This window comes from Myxocyprinus asiaticus, chromosome 31 (assembly GCF_019703515.2).
Source record: "Myxocyprinus asiaticus isolate MX2 ecotype Aquarium Trade chromosome 31, UBuf_Myxa_2, whole genome shotgun sequence".
Taxonomy (NCBI): Eukaryota; Metazoa; Chordata; class Actinopteri; order Cypriniformes; family Catostomidae; genus Myxocyprinus; species Myxocyprinus asiaticus.
In genome coordinates, this window is record NC_059374.1 from 19,154,311 (window position 1) to 19,170,294 (window position 15,984).

Sequence of the window (15,984 nt, forward strand, 5' to 3'; positions counted from 1 at the left end):
TATTTAGATATGAGATGCAATTCTTATTGCATTTACTGCCCTCTGCAGTCTGTTGCCAAATTATGAGATCATTTCACATTTCTACAGAGCAGATATAACAAATCAGGAATACATTTAAAACAAGGTGTTTTTGCAAACTTTTTAGAGGCATAAATGCAATAGAATAATTGATCCTAACTATTTTTAAATAAATAAGAAATGTGATAGCTCGACCCCATTCTAAACAAGATGAGGCATTACTCACTGAAATCTTGCCCTCTGTCATAGTTCTCAAATCTCATTTGCACTTGGCGTCGCTACTCGCTAGGTTTGACGTCATTGGTTTTCGCATCTCATGACCAATAAAAAAATAATAAAAAAAAATCATTATCAATGATTAAGGACAGCATCTTTTCATGCAAGTATAGCAGCCATGAGAACTAGGAATAAATCAAGGCCTATACATTTAATTATAATTAATCCTCATTTCAGCATTGTTTGGTTTGTTGTAGCGGATCTTTGTTTTTAATTGAAAAATGTGCAAATATTAGAGGGTACAAAGTCAGCTTGGTCATATGAACATTATATAACTGTGGGAACATTTTTGCAAAATGAAATTTCATGCTTCATTACACATTTTGCTGCAGTTTCCCAGTGAAATGTCCAGCGGGTAGCATGAAAAGCAAGTGAAATGGTGTCGTAATCAGACAAGGTTTTTCAGGTGAATATTAGATGAAGGTTTAAATGAATAAGAAGTACCTCCCTAACCTAAAACATTAACCTAAACCTTACCAATAGTGTTTTTAAAAAGCAAATGAGAGGTAAACAAAACAGACATCCTTACCCCTAAACCAAAACCTAAACCTAATCGATAGTGTTATAAAATCAAATGTGACATGAAAAGCACATTCAATCTCTAAATCAAGCACATCATTTTGTGTTGCTTTTATGACACTTTCATTTAATGTGTCAGATTACATCCTTAGCTGGTCTTGAACCATGGTCTCCTGAGTCCAGTGTTCAACTCTCTGTCAGGTGAGCTACCATGCAAGCTAATTACATTGGAATGAGTGTGTAAATGTAGGTGGTTCTGTCATACAAGCATTAAAATGTATAGTTTTTTTAATTATGCATTAGAGTAAAAGTGTTTATTAACATGTGTATTAGAGCAAAAAATAAGTGTTTATAAAGTCTTAATCAGCCATGGTACTCGTGATTTGTGTGAAAGTGAATAAAACGCACAGTTGTCGTAGCACCTCTAGTGTTAATTTAACCAGGAAAATGCAGCGAAACGTAGAACGCAGCATGTAAAAGTCAGTTTGCAAAAATGTAGTTATAGTAACATTCATTCAGTGAGACTAGGTTGGACAAAGTAGTCTTCTGCAAGTAGACTATTTCATATACAACTACAAAGAATGCAGTGTTTGAAATCGGTACACTCACATACTGATACTAATCACATTTATGGTTGCATTTATCAATTTAAGTAAGAAAGCACCTTTACAATACTGTAGCATTAAAATCTGCCCATTCTTCTAAAACTACAGTAACCAGGAGGAAATGTTTATGAATTGTTCATCGTGTAGACCTATAGGTAACCACACAAACTCGACTGCTGTCACTTTCGATAAGCATTGTTAATGGCTGAATGGATTTTTCAGTGTCTTTCCTTTCTGTTGCACCTTTAAATTCCATGAGTTTAGGAGGAAATAGGTCAACCAGATAGCCCAAGGAATTTATGTGCCTAGCTGCATAGCAGTAACTTGGTAGATCTCAGCACACACTCATTTAATTCCCTCCCCGTCTGTCCAGTCTACACACAACTGCATCATGCGACCTATGGTGCTTTTTACAGTACTGACATTCTTGTTCATGATTGCTTGATAAACAGGAAGTGGCATAATGAGGCTGTATACTGAGTACAAAGATAAAAGTGTAAGCAGGGATGGGAGGATTTCAAAAATTTACTAAAATAATCCTCAGGGCCACACCCATAACAACACAATGCTCTGACTGAGGTCAGTTTAATTGAGTCATTCTGCCCATTTTTGTGAAGTCAGATATACAGAAGTAAAATGGGTTGCAAGCAACAAAATAGTGCTAAATAGTGACTGAGGCCCAAAGGGAAGATGTTCATATGTGAAAACTGGGAGTTTTTTCTAATCTAGGGCGGTTTCAAATAAGGTTAGGAGCTGATTGGGTGGTGAATTGGGCGATGGGTTGTGTTGGAGTCAAAGATTGTGTTGATAGTTGCTACTTTGTTCTCAAAGTAGGTGATGAAGTTCACAGAGTTTAGTGATGACAGGAGTGCAAGGGGGTGGGGGGTGGATAAAGGATGAGAAGATGTAGATTATAGTTTGTTTGGGCTGGAGAAGTGCTGTAAGTATTGTTTCCAGAATGGAAATACAAAGTCTTGACCAGTCGTTGCCCAAAATAACTTGGAGAGAAGGGTATGGTGCTTGTATTATCATATTTGGTTTTCCTGAGATGTGCTCCTGGTTTAGTTTATCTTACAAAGAAGCTACAGGTTGGTTGTACTTGTTCCTGTTCCTGTTGCTGATGGCACGCTGCATGAGTGTTTGTAGCTTGCTAGCCTGCTTAGCATTGCTTATTCTGATACGTTCATCATTTTATCCTTTGCCATTTTACCGCATGCTTTGGGTTTTTCCTACTTTTCTACTGTTTCGTCTGTGTGTATACCGTGCGCACCTGTTTCTCTCGTTTTTGTCTTTCTTTTTTCAGTTTGTCTACATCTCGCATCTCGACTGCGTGCATTCGTTTTCTCCACTGTGTTTACATGGATTATTGCATCATCTGCTGATTAGGAACCACATCGATCTCAAACCCTCGCCGCTCAAGAACAACCACAATAGCAGCAGTTGCGGTAAGTCATGGCATCCGCTCATGTCATTGCTTTCTGCATTACATGCCACATGTTTACTATAGCTTCTTCCATCTGCAGTGAGGGGTTTAAATGTGATAAATGTAAGGAATTAGTCAAGCTGATGGAGAAGATTAATGAGTTAGAGACATGCATCCGAACGCTAGTGGAGGTCAGTGAGATACTGTTTCGGATGCTGGTAGTACAGTGAGCAACACACACATTTTGGTTGCGGCTGAAGAGCCCCTGCAGCAGGGCGTTTGGGTGACGTCTTGGTGGCATACTTGCTCAGCAAAGCGACACCACTCTCCCGTACCTGTTAGGGTTTCCAATCGATTCTCCCCACTCAGTGATGCACCCACTGATAATCATGTTGAAAGAGCCCTAATAATTGGTGATTCTATTGTAAGAAATGTGGAAATAGAGACTTCAGCCACTACTGTTAAATGCATTTCAGGTACCAGAGCATCTGACATCAGATCAAATTTACAAGTGCCGGCTAATTCTAAACGTGTTTCTAAAATTGTTATTTATGTCAGCACTAACGATGTCCGGCTTCACCAGTCGGCGATCACAAGAGATAATGTGATAATAATAATAATGAGGTGTGTGAACTTGCAAAAATGATGTCAGACATTGTAACATGCTCTGGCTCCCCTCCCTGCTCATCGTGGTGACGAGGTTTATAGTAGATTAGTGTCACTGAATGGCTGGATGTCTGAGTGGTGTCCAGAGAATAGCATAGGATTTATAGACAATTGGAAGAGTTTTTGAGGTAGACCTGACCTGCTAAATAGAGATGGACTTCATCCCTCCAGAGAAGGTGCCTCTCTCCTCTCTAGTAATTTGGCTCATAGTCTAAATAATGATAGAATTTGACAAACTGGGGCCCAGGTCAGGAAGCAGACAAACTGGTTAATATGAACATCTGCTAGCTGCCTTGAGATGTCACACAGGTCACATAAACTACAACACATAGAGACTGCATCACCCAAATATCACATAGAGACTGTCTGTTCCCTGAACTACCAAACACAAAACTCTCACTAAATCATTTAGAAAAAATTTGATTAAGGTCAAATTTGAAAAAAAAAAAAAAAAGGAACATTGAAGATAAACATCATATAAAGTTATGGCTACTAAACATTAGATCTCTTTCTACCAAAGCACTAATTGTAAATGAAATTATTACAGATCATAGTTTGGATGTGCTCTGTTTGACTGAAACCTGGCTTAAACTGGATGAATAAAATCATTTAGTTTAAATTAATCTACTCCCCCAGGTTATTGTTATAAACATGAGCCTCATCTGAAGGGTCGAGGAGGAGGTATTGCTACAATTTACAGTGAGGTTTTTGGTGCTACTCAGAGGACAGAATATAAATGTAAGTCTTGTGAACTAATAATGCTTAATGTGACACCATCAGATATATAAAAAAAAAAATCTGTCGTCTTTTGCTCTTGCTACAGTATATAGATCACCCTGGCCTTACTCTGGTTTCCTTGGTGAATTTGCACATTTTCTATCTGATCTAGTAATTCATGTAGATAGAGCTTTAATTGTTGGTGACTTCAACATTCACATAGATAAGAAAATGATACACTGGAATTAGCCTTTATCGATATTCTCAACTCTCTTGGAGTCAGACAAAATGTGAGAGGACCAACTCATCGCCATAATCATATGCTAGATTTAATTCTGTCATATGGAATTGATGTTCATACTATAGAAATTATACCGCAGAGCGATGACATCTCAGATCTTCACCTCGCCTCTTGTTTGTTGTGATCAGCTAATGTCACTCAATCTACACCATGCTATCATTTAGGTAGAACTATTCTTTCGACCACTAAAGATAGCTTCACCAATAATCTTCCAGAATTGTCTCACATACTCAGTAAGCCAAAAAGTCTAGAAGAACTTGTTGTAATAACAGAAAGTATAAATACAGTCTTCTCTAGAACTCTTGATAGTGTCACCCCCCTTCGATTAAAGAAAATTAAAGAAAAAAGCCTCACACCGTAGTAAAATGATAACACTCATGCTCTCAAGAGAGCGGCTCGGAAAATGGAGTGCAAGTGGAAGAATACAGAATTAGAGATATTTTGCGGTGCATGGAAGGATAGTGTCTGTAGCTACAGACAGACACTGAAAGCTGCCAGGTCAGCATATTTTAGCAAACTCATAGAAAATAACCACAACAATCCTAGGTGTTTAATCAGTACTGTGGCTAAATTGGTTAGGAATAAAGCCTCAACTGAACCAGATATTTCATCGCTGCACAATAGTAATGACTTCATGAATTTCTTTACTGATAAAATTGAAATAATCAGAAATAAAATTGGAACTATGCAATCAACTGTCACAGTACCTCAGAAAACAGTGTCTCATAATTTTTCTCAAAAGCAACTTCAATCCTTTGCTGTCATAGGTCACGAAGAGCTAACAAAACGTATAAAAAAAATAAAAAGCCACAACATGTATGTTAGATCCAATACCAACTAAGCTCTTAAAAGAGGCATTCCCAGTAATCTCAGAACCTCTTCTTAATATTATTAACTTTTCGCTATCCTTAGGACATGTTCCAAGAAACTTTAAAATGGCAATTATCAAACTGTTTATTAAGAAGCCACAGCTTGGTCCTGGAGAATTGGCTAATTACAGACCAATTTCAAATCTACCAATTAGTTCGAAAATATAGAAAAGTTAGTGTCCTCCCAACTATGTTCATTTTGACAGAGAAATGGAATATATGAAGAATTTAAATCAGGATTTAGGCCCCATCACAGCACAAGGACTGCACTTATCAGAGTTACAAATGACTTGCTCTTATCATCTGATTGCGGATGCATTTCTCTTCTAGTGCTTTTAGATCTTAGTGCTGCCTTCAACACGATAGATCATGACATTCTCTTGAATAGGCTGGAGAATTATGTTGGTATTAGTGGACTTGCATTAGCATGGTTTAGGTCCTACTTATCAGACCACTACCACTTCGTATGTGTAAACAAGGAATTGACAAATCAAACAAACGTTAAGTATGGAGTGCCACAGGGATCAGTTTTAGGACCTCTGCTTTTCTCCTTATACATGCTTCCCTTGGGAGATATTATCAGGAAATGTGGAATAAGTTTCCACTGTTATGCCAATGATACCCAACTTTATATTTCTTCTAAACCCAATGAAAATTCACAACTCTCCAATTTGGCAGAGTGTATCAATGAAATCAAATATTGGATGGCCAAAAATGTCCTTCTACTCAATTCTGACAAAACAGAGGTACTAATGATTTGACCAAAAACCTCTTAAAAATAAGCAGCTAAAATATAATTTGACACTCGATGGATGTACTGTTACATCATCTTCAACAGCAAAGAACTTAGGTGTTATATTTGATACCAATCTGTCCTTTGAAAATCATATTTCCAATGTTTGTAGAATAACATTCTTCCACCTGAGAACTATTGCTAAATTATGACACGTGATCTCTGTTGCCAATGCCAAAAAATGAATTCATGCATTCATGACCTCAAGACTAGATTATTGTAATATATTACTGGCAGGATGTCCAGCAAGTTCAATAAATAAACTTCAATTGGTTCAAAATGCAGCTGCCAGAGTGCTGACTAGAACCAAGGAATCTGATCATAATAGCACCATTCTATCGTTGTTACATTGGCTACCTGTTAAATTTCGTATTAAATTAAAAATTCTGTTAACTAAGTACAAAGCTTTGAATGATCTAACTCCGCAGTACTTAAGTGACCTTCTGACATGCTATATTCCATCACGTTCATTACGATCACAAAATTCTGGCTTGTTAATAATTCCAAGAATATCAAAATCCACAAAAGGAGGTAGATCCTTTTCATACTTGGCTCCTAAACTATGGAATAGCCTCTCTAACAGTTCGGGATGCAGACACACTCACTCAGTTTAAGTCTAGACTAAAGACTCATCTATTTAGCCAGGCATACACCTAATTTATCCTTCAACTCACAATTAGGCTGCTTTAGTAAGGTCTGACAGAACCAGAAACATCCATCATGATCTATAACTCTGCATAAAATTGAATGGCATTGACGCTAATATAAATTTTTTTATTTCCATGTCTCAACCTTGGGATTCATATCCCGAGGTTACCAGAGCCAGCCAGATCTAGCTCCGTTCCTGCTTAGTGTCAGACTCCACTGTTACGTGTCGCTGAAAGATGACGAAAATATAAAGCCGGTGCCAGCCAGACATCACTTCAGTCTTTTGACTTCAGAGGATGAACTGATGCCAACTCCAACTGTAAGACACGGGATACTTCATATGCCATTGCCTGAACCTTGGATTTAGGATGGACCCCACCGAACCTCACAGGAATGACCAGCAGGTTGAACTGTGATGCACTTCATTAATCTCTGCCTGCATCACCTTTGTCTATTGATGGACTACACTCTTGAAATGGAATACATAGACTATCATTTAACTGCCAACAAAAGCCCTCATCAGCCAACTAACAAAGGACAATGCATCAATGTGAACTTCTGCAGTTAATCCAGGATGAACTTCAAAGACATTAATCATTAATCTTAATGTAAAAAAAAAAAAAAAAAAAAATTCATTCTTTCTTTTTTCTTTTTTTTTTTTTTTTGGTATAAAAACAATGGACCTTAACACTTACCTAATTTACAAATTTAAAACCATGACTTGCACTGCACATAAATAACTAATATTGGCATTATATTCATGTTGTTTAGCCAGAGGGGAACTGGCCCCCACAGTGAGCCTGGTTTCTCCCAAAGTTATTTTTCTTCATTAACCAACATAAAACTTATGGAGTTTTGTGTTCCTTACCACAGTCGCCTTCAGCTTGCTCACAGGGGTTATAAATACAATTATTATTTAATTATTTAATTTCTATACACATTTTACAATCATATTTAATCAAACTACACAATGATCACTCTAAGACTTTATAAATATTACAGTTTAATGTTTTGTTAATGCATGATTTCCTATAAAGCTGCTTTGAAATGATGTATGTTGTGAAAAATGCTATACAAATAAAAATGACTTGACTTGACTTAAGGAGCTGGGCTGGTGATCCAAAGGACACAAGTTAAAATCACATGTTCATACAAAAAGTATCTTCAAGTGTCCTTCGTTCCTAGGTTGAGGCATTATCATTCTTAAAAGAATAGTTCACCCAAAAATGAAAATTCACTCATTTTTTACTCTAAACCCAAATGTCTTTCCTTCTTTTTTGGAACACAAAGGGAGAAAGTTTGACAAAATGTTCAGCTCAGGGATGTCATACAATGGCAGTGAATGATGATCACCTCTTCAAGCTTCAAAAGGATGCAAAAGTATAAGTCAGAAGTCTAATAAATTATTAAATGTGATTCGTGCCTTGTTCTGAAGGTTTGGTGAGAAACAAACCAAAATCTAAATTACTATTTAGTGAAAACCTTGACCCACTGTTGCTCTCTTATGCACGTTCATGAGAGTGCATGAGAGCAGCAGCATCCACTTGTGAGATGGGGTGTTCAAGTGAAAAACTGCTATGTTTTGCTTCAACTGGACCAGTGATATGAACAACAGAAAACACAACACAGCTGCCCACAAACCAGAAAATCAAACTTACAAAACATGTCTGAAGAGTTTGAAGCCAAAGAGGAGGTACAGTACATTTCTTTGACCAGCCTTATTCTGATTGAACTGCAGTACGGAGAGAGATGAAGGAGGCTGATGCAGCCACAGTCACACCGTGTCCTAACCAGACGTGGTATGCTCAGATGTTAATCAGAGTTTTTGTCCTAACCAGATGCGACGAGCGACAGGACATTCTGCCAATCAATTGGCTTCTATTCGCGGAGTCGCGCTGTAAAGCCCCATCCGCTATGAACTGGCCCTGGTCCAAAATCTTTGTCATAACAGCATATTGGAGCCAGCATCTCATGAGCCGACTAAAAACTACTTGATTTTGCCTGAGAATGTTACACCTACACCTACTGACTGTTTGTCTCATTTTCTTCAGGCGGAGGTCTGTCACACTCATACAATGGTTAAGAATGGAAAAGACGTAACAGTAGCAGCTCCCTCTGCCTTTCTGTCAGATTCTTCAACTTCACTTTCGGAAAGCGAAACATCCAAAACCTCCAAAACACTGTGGTTTACTGTACTCTCTGTCAGACCGTGGCTTCTTTGTGTATGTTCGGCTCTTCAATTTCATTCACAGTTCTTACAAATAAGGTTGGTAATAGAAATGCATCTCCTCTTCGACTTCAAACACTTCAGACATGTTTTGTAAGTTCGGTTCTCTGGTTTGAGAGCAGCTGTATTGTGTTCTCTGTTGTTAATATCAAGGGTGGTCCAGATTTAGATAAAGTGGTTTCTCGAGGTTCAAGGTTTTCACTAAATAAAAAGTTAGATTTTGATTTGTTTCTCACCAAACCTTATCGTATGCCTTCAGAACAAGGCATGAGTCACATTTAATAATTTATTACACTTCTGAATTATACTTTTGCATCCTTTTGAAGCTTGAAGAGGTGGTCACCATCCACTGCCATTGTGGCATCACTGTGCTGAACAATTTTTCAAAATTTCTCCCTTTGTGTACCAAAAAAGAAAGAAAGTCATATTGGTTTAGAACAACACCAGGGTGAGAAAATAATGATTGAATTTTCATTTTGGGATGAATTGTCCCTTTAAGATCCCTACGTAATCCAAAAGGGTTCTTTGTAGCTCCAATGTGTTCTTGTTCATTTAAAAAGTGACTTTATTAGAATATGAAGCAACTAGGTCAAGTTTTTATATTTTTGTTAGATATCTAGTTTTGCTAAATGATGAGTTCAATTATGTGTCCTATTAGTTCATAAGAAAAACTAAGAAAATGTGTCAATCAATCAGTCTAAAATTATTTGTCCAAGACAAAAAAATACCATTAATTGCATTATTTTTTATAAGAAGCAAATGAGTAAGACAAGTTCATTAAAAAACTTTCAAATTAACTATTATAACACTATACAGTGTGTTGCAAAAGCAAAATGTCCAACACCACAGTTTCTTCCATGGCCTTACCTTTACTTTTATATCCTAGACAATAATGTTTGTGTCTTAAGATTTTTCCAGCCTGTCTGACTTTCCCAGTTTGTGTGTGTCATCAGTATATATACAGTATGTACAATAAAATGTTGTCAGCCAGGACCTGCCTGGTTGTAGCTTCAAAATATGTGCACTTATTTCATTTTGTAAAGCATGCATCTTCCACAACCATTTGTTAAGTTTCTCCTTAAATTGCCTACAAATTTAGTCTAAAAGTTTTAGAATGCTTATTATTATTCAAAGTTCAAATATGCAACACACTGACTAATCACAGAAGCGTATTTTTTGCTACAGTAAGTAACAAAGTATTACTTGGCCATGTGATGGCATCAGATGGTAATACCATGGTGCTTTTATATACAGTATGATACAGAATAAGGGTGGGAATCACAAGGTAACCAGCGATACAATACAATATAAATATTTAGGACACGATACAATATTATTGCAGTTCTTTATTTTTGGTGTATTGCGATTCAAAGCTACGATATATTGCAATATTTCACTCAGTGTTTCTCATTTGTCTTCATCAGACTTAAGAGAACTGTTTCCAAATCACCAAATGCATTGTTAAATTAATATAAAAATGCCAGTTTACAAAACAAGGCCAGTTTATTTCCTAATATCTATGTACAATGCAAAGCCATAAGCATATATACCATAATGGCTCCCTATTTCTGTGGTTAGGTCAATGAAGCCAGTCTTTCTAAAAATAAATTATAGTATTTATGAATGTAATAGTAGCCTAAACACTATATAAAAAAAAAAAAAAAAAAAAAAAAAAAAAAAACAGTTTCAATACACAAAAGTATAATAGATTTCACCTAAAAGGTTAGCCTATTTTATTTGATACTGTCACGAGTAGTTGCTGAGATGGGAGACATAGGATCTGTTTGCAGGCTTTAATAAAAATGATGACAGTGAAACAAACAACTGAGAACTTAAAAAAAAAAAAAAAAACAAGAACTGACAAAGAAGGAACTAAACTAGAGGGTATTTATACATACAAGGCCTAATGAGGGAATGGAAAACAGGTGAGAACAATAAGGAACAGATGGCAGTGATGAGGGCAGTGCATACTGGGTAACGTAGTCCGGGGGAAACACTTCAAAATAAGAGTTCTAGGAAACACGAGGGAGACAGACTGTGACAGATACTAACATTTTTGTCAAAATACCTCAGTTAATGTTACTAATGTAAAATCATAAATACATTTTAAAAAGGGAGGGTGATTATGTGTAAAGCATGATAACTGCACCTTCTAAGGGACTGTTGTTGAATTCCTAGATTGATTTAGCAAAGAGAAAAAAAATCCCCATCACCATAATATGAATGTGGAAATATTTAAATAATAAAATCAATATTTGTCAAGCAAATATCGATACAATATCACAAGGAAAATATCACAATACTTTAACATATCAGTATTTTTTTCCACCTCTAATAATGACTGCCATATTCATATTTATAGTTGCAATCAAAATTATTCAACCCCCCTGACCAGCAATGCATTCTGGTGATGTGAATTAAAACACATCAACTAAAACCTCAGTAAACAGTCAAAGTAAGTTTTTAATACACATATGACTGATTTTGAGAACAAAGAGTTCAGTTTACCCAAATTTAAAAATAAAAATATCTAATTCTCTCCACAAATGTCATGTCAAAAATATTCAACCCCCAAAGTCAATCATTTGTGGAGCATCCTTTATCCTTAATAACAGCAAATAAATGTTTCAGGTAAGTGTTCTCAGGTTTTGGACACCTCTCTATTAGAATTTCTACACATTTCTCATGAGCAAAAGCTTCCTGCTCATTGACATTCTTTGGTTTCTGTGCTGCCACTGCTTCCTTGAAATCCCAACAAAGGTTTGCAATGGGATTTTAATGATGGACTGAAAGGGTCATTTAAGGACATTCCACGACCTATCCCTGAACCAGATTTTGGACAACTTGGATGTATCCTTGGTGTTATTGTCTTGCTGGAAAGTCCAGTGATCACCAAGCTTCAATTTACACACTGAAGTCATCACATTTTTCATGCCAAAATGGTGTCAGTCACATAGTCAGGATAGCCGTTTCCTGCAGCCGCAAAACACCCCCATAACAGGACTGACCCACCTCCATGCTTGACTGTGGGGATGGTGTCATCCTTGTCATCACCTTGTCATCTTACTCCAGACGTACTGCTGACCCATGGGTCTAAAACTCATTTTCAGTTTAGTGTCATATGTCTATAAATAATTTTGATTGCAACTGTATGTGACAAAGGTATTTACTTGGTACTGCAAGGTAATTAAAAAATACCCCCCCCCCCCAATTTGTACTTGGTACAAATACAAGTAAATATAGCATGTCATTTAAGTCTTTCATAAATGTTTCCTATTAACTTCCCCATGAAATTGCTTGACGAGTGCAGTTTTCTTTTATGTGTTGACATCCAATTGAAACAGGAAGTTTTGGCTCTGATTTGCTACTTACTGTATACCATCTTTCTTCTGCATACTTTTTATCCTTATGCCTTCTCAATTCCTTCCTGCAGTGGACACAGCACTAATTCTGTTTGAAACTTTAATGGTCCTGTCAGGTCTGTCACCAGTTGTAATCTGTGGTTGAGTACCTTACTCCTTTTACACTAGCTAGTTGTCAGGTTGCTTGTTCTCATGCTGCCAGCAGCAGTCTTGTTGTGCCAATACTTCACTGATGTCCTGCATCCTAATCTCATTGTTCTCTGAAGTTAATGATACATCAATGATTTCATCAATGCCATTTTGCCCTTTCCTCTTCAAGCATGTTTCAGTTAAGTGGTAAAAGCTCTTAGATTGCTTTTTTACAAAGACGTGCCAGACTTGAATTCAATAAAGGCTTTGGTTGGATCTGTTACTTAGTCACCAAGTTAATATTACACCCCAAGGCTTTACGTGAAGATGAGCAACAGCACTGCAATTTTCCACATCATCTCTTCTCCGAAGTCCTTAACACTCTCTTATGGATAAGGTTTACTGTTATGGAGGAATGACATGATGATCTACCAGCATTTATAGGAATAGCTGACCCAAATTGAAAATTCTGACATGAACTCACCTTTATGTCATTCCAAGACTTTATAATTTTCTTTCTTCTGTGGAATACAAAAGGAGAAGATTAGCCAAAAACACAGTTGACATCCTAATCTCATTGTTCTCTGAAGTTAATGATACATCAATGATTTCATCAATGCCATTTTGCCCTTTCCTCTTCAAGCATGTTTCAGTTAAGTGGTAAAAGCTCTTAGATTGCTTTTTTACAAAGACGTGCCAGACTTGAATTCAATAAAGGCTTTGGTTGGATCTGTTACTTAGTCACCAAGTTAATATTACACCCCAAGGCTTTACGTGAAGATGAGCAACAGCACTGCAATTTTCCACATCATCTCTTCTCCGAAGTCCTTAACGCGCTCTTATGGATAAGGTTTACTGTTATGGAGGAATGACATGATGATCTACCAGCATTTACAGGAATAGCTGACCCAAATTGAAAATTCTGACATGAACTCACCTTTATGTCATTCCAAGACTTTATAATTTTCTTTCTTCTGTGGAACACAAAAGGAGAAGATTAGCCAAAAACACAGTTGACACTTTTTTTTTAGTAGTAAAAGTGAGTGGGGTCCAGGGACTATCAAACTCCAAAAATGTCAGAAAACACCAATAAAAGTAGTCCATGTGATTTGAGAATTTGGCAACAAGTGATCAAAAGTTCCTCTACTGATGTTGGTATGTGCTTACTGAAATTCGAAGCACTGCCCCCAGTGGCCAAAGCTGGAAGTTTTGATGAAGTGAATGTCTACAGGGTGGCACCAAAAGCAAGCTGTATTTTTAGCTGTAAATGATGTAAAAGAGTCAACAGGAATGTATATTTTATAGTGCAGTTAGTCGATTAAAATGTTTAATCATGATTAATCACATAATGTTTTGTAGTTAATTAATAGCAGCTTTTGAAAGTGCTGAAATTTGACACTATATATACTTCTTTTCCTGTCAAAATGCATTTATTTCTATCTCAGGAAAGAAAACAAAACAATATGTAACAATATAATGCTTTATTAACATTTTCCAAACAAAGCCTTCCACAGTATAAAGACAGAAATGCACTAAAATGGCACCAGTTCAAGAAATATTAAACGTTTCCCAAAGTCTAAGTGGGAGTTTGACTAATTGAAAGAAGCAGTCCCCACATAGGTTGCATTTTCATTGCTATAGGCATTAAATCTCTTAAACTCTCATCCTCCACAAATTTAATCAGCCAGAAGACTGTGGCTAGCCGCTTTGGTACAGCAATCGTGAAGCTGCGTTCATGATTCACGTCAGGGCGTCAGCGCCAACGTCCATCGTCACTTTGAACTCAACATGTAAAGCGCTTGCAGACAAAAACATCTCATTCTGTGTTTTGTAGATGGTTACGACTTGACATGCTTCTGTGGTAATTAAAATGCGACTTAAGCTGAAAAATACTTGACTTCTATCACAAGTCCCATCTTGGCTTGTTTTGTACATCAAATAGTGTTCAGAGGCTCTTTCTCCATCATTTTATCTCTGATATGGTAGTGCTGTCGTGTGTGTGTGTGTACAGATTTTGCTATACTTGTGAGGACCAAGTATTGAGAATCAACCTGTTCTGTGAGGACATTTCTGGTTGTGAGGACCTGTTGGGTGGTCCTCACAAGGGAAATAACATATTATATGATGTTTTTTTGAAAATGTAAAAATGCAAAAAGGTTTCTGTGAGGGTTAGGTTTAGGGGTAGGGTTAGGGTTAGGGTTAGGGGATAGAATCTACAGTTTGTACAGCATAAAGATCATTATGTCTATGGAGGGTCCTCACAAGTATAGCAAAACCAACATGAGTGTGTGTGTGTGTGTGTGTGTGTGTGTGTGTGTGTGTATTCTGAAGTGTGCATCAGTGTATTGACTCCGGGCGGACACATCACAAAGGTTCCTTCCTTCCAACAATTGTTATACTGGTTTACCCTGTATTAACAGTAAATGCGTTAATCACGATAAAGGAAAACTTTAAACTTTTTAAAGTAATCGCATGTGTTAACGCGTTATTTCTGACAGTTCATATATTTTTATTAACAATACAGCTTAACCAAAACCCAAACCTCAACCCTAAACCTAACCATCAGTGGAGTAAAAATTTAATCTTAGAGGTAAAAAGGCAACCTTTGAATCTCATCATTAATTAGATTAGCACGATTACTTTGCGATTTCTCTGAGGTGCTATCAGTAGCACCACAGGAAAAGGTACACAGTTTATTTGATACAAAAATGTGTGATGGGAGATGCCACTTGTCAGTAACTCAGAAGAATGGGTTTGATTTTAGGGCACCGGAACATTCGGGTACAACTTTTCGATTTGAACCGACATTCTGGCCAATTATTTGAAGTTTTATAAGGTATTGTCCTAGTGTTATATTATCAAAATTCCTCAAATTTCAGGCGTTGAAGCAATTGATCAATGATGATCAATAACCTTAAATTCAGCCTGACTGAGTTATTTGGCAATGCATCATGATAATGAATATAACTATTTCTATGAATAATATGAAACCAAATTCTGCATTAATTGTATTAAAAAATACATTTGTCCTTATGACAGTGGGATTACTTAGCTCTGCACCTTTCACAAACACATGAAGACACATCGACAGGATATCATGTTGAACTTGTAAAAATGGACACGTTTTGATATTCTTCCACATATTTTCTGATTTTGCTGCCACATGAGTTCTGAGAAAATCCTAAATGTGTCCTAGATAAACTTGTGCAGCTAAGGTTTCCTCTGAGGTGAAAGTCATAAGAAGATGGGAGTCGCAACAAAGGTTCTTAGTTGATGGGTTATATGTCATTTGATTTGCTCACATCTCTTACATCATTAGCAAGCATCAGAATAGAATTTTTACTATACATATTATGCTGCAGTTCCTAAAATCGTTAATGGCCAAATGGTGAGTTCATTCATTGAACTCGGTTATTTTTCTCCCTTAATAC